Source organism: Macrobrachium rosenbergii, chromosome 10 (assembly GCF_040412425.1).
Source record: "Macrobrachium rosenbergii isolate ZJJX-2024 chromosome 10, ASM4041242v1, whole genome shotgun sequence".
Classification (NCBI taxonomy): Eukaryota; Metazoa; Arthropoda; class Malacostraca; order Decapoda; family Palaemonidae; genus Macrobrachium; species Macrobrachium rosenbergii.
In genome coordinates, this window is record NC_089750.1 from 58,109,707 (window position 1) to 58,111,619 (window position 1,913).

The 1,913-nt window shown below is 32.5% G+C and overlaps 1 protein-coding gene across 3 annotated transcripts in view; it reads right to left on the reverse strand.

Moving 5' to 3' along the window:
- Positions 1–150, reverse strand: part of LOC136842657 (esterase E4-like) — a 14,462-nt gene extending 14,312 nt beyond the window's left edge. The window contains exon 1 of one of the 3 annotated variants that reach the window (XM_067110285.1): positions 71–150. The gene's annotated coding sequence lies outside the window, so the exon portion shown is untranslated. Of the gene's footprint in view, positions 1–39 lie in introns of all 3 variants that reach the window. The other 2 variants (XM_067110284.1, XM_067110286.1) reach the window with 2 other exon arrangements.
- Positions 151–1,913: the final 1,763 nt, after the last annotated feature.

The following is a 1,913-nucleotide window of genomic DNA, read 5'->3' on the forward strand; positions in this document are numbered from 1 at the left end:
TCGTGTGTAAACACCACAAATTAAACACAAATTAATTACAAAGTAATTAAAATTCTCCTCACGATATTACTGTATCTTGAAGGTTGTTTTTTTAACGGTTGCTTGGACGTTGTGATCACTCAGGAGAAAGACCTTACTAACAGTATGCCGTGAATTATTCCTAACGACGGTTTGATAAGGTGATAAGCTATCTTCTCGTTATAGGCCTTTATCTACAGTAGAGGTCTATAGTGAAAAATGGCGAACCTTTCATTTGGTAAGTTGCAAGTTCGTTTGTTTTATTCGAATAACCTATTTAGTAAAAGCTTCATTACACATAAGGTATCTTTTCATGTTATTTAAACTTTCTTACTTATGACAGATATTGTCATTTGTTTTTTAAAATTCATGCGGCAATTAACTCGTGAGAATTCGCTCCTCATGATAAATGATACTTGGTAAACGCTGTCTATATTGTACTGTTGTCAAGCTAAATTATCTATGGTCAAGGAGAATTACAAAAGTCTTTTTTTTTTTATTTAGGGCCACCTGATAAAGTTTCTCATTGGAAGAGGGCAGTGCTACAAATAGATGATTTCTTATTTTTATCATGCTCAGTGTGCTATCTTCAACATATAGTTCATTAACTATAAAAAAAACTTTCACATTTTTCCAAACATAATAAGTTTTGAGTAGTAAGCATTGAAATAATAACTCTGATATTTTGATTTAACGATAATTTTTTCTTTTATATTTTAGAATAATCGTTATTGATTATGGACACTAATTTAAAAACAGTCGAAGTACTTATCAATGTTATCATTCATAGTAAAATGCTCTGTGGCAAATATTGGTGAACGGTACTGTATTAAAACTTTTTGGCTTTTTGGGGGGATATCAGTCCTCGCAATTCAGGAGAAAAAAATCGTTTTGAGAAAAATCATTCGAAATGATAAGCATCAATGTAAATATAAAATTTAATAGATCTTTTTATTAGTTACATTACTACAGATTAGCTTTAGAGACATGCTATAAATCCTAAGTTCAGTAATAATTACTCAAAGTATCGATATTCACTAAGAAAAACAACAGCAATTATATGCTTCATATAACTACAAGGAATGTTCAGTGTCTTTTATCTTCCATAACGCGTAACATACAGACAAAGCAGTGACTATTTCACATAAACCAGCAAGAAGAACATCAAATATACAAAGCCATCTCACATATTACATTCAGGCCTAAGATGAAACACAGTTCCTACATCCGAAGTAGGAATTATAATTTTTAAGGAAACTGTTAGGCTTATTGCGACTATATTAATTCCCTTTTGCAGCCTTATCCGCTAATTCAGTTGTAAAAAAAGTTCCAAAAATTGCGACATCTCATACAATCACGCACATAGAAACACACTCACGCGTTTAAATGTATACATAAGTACACACACACATACAAACACACACATATAAATGTTAATCCACAAATACCCCTTAATAGAGAATTAAGGGAAAAGTATAAGTGTATATCCCAGACAGAATTTGAACCTGCGTCTTGCAGAGGTGACATTGACACATAATTTTCCACTAAGTTATCAAGTGACGTAGGCTGTGATTTCCATGTTACTCAGCATATTCCCGTCGAATTCAGATGCTTTACTTCGCACTGAAATCGCCCCAACTCCACCACGATAGCCGTGTAATAGATTTGTGACACGTTGCTATTTAAAGATGGTTTGGCCACCAATTCACACTTGATTTGTAATTATATCTCAAATATTAAGCCCCTTGGGATTCAAAACTATTGATAAAGAGGTGATAGGGACGTATCCACTATGTCATACACACACACACACACACACTTGAGCGCTCGCGCGCACACACGTATGAATATATATATATATATATATATATATATATATATATATATATATATAT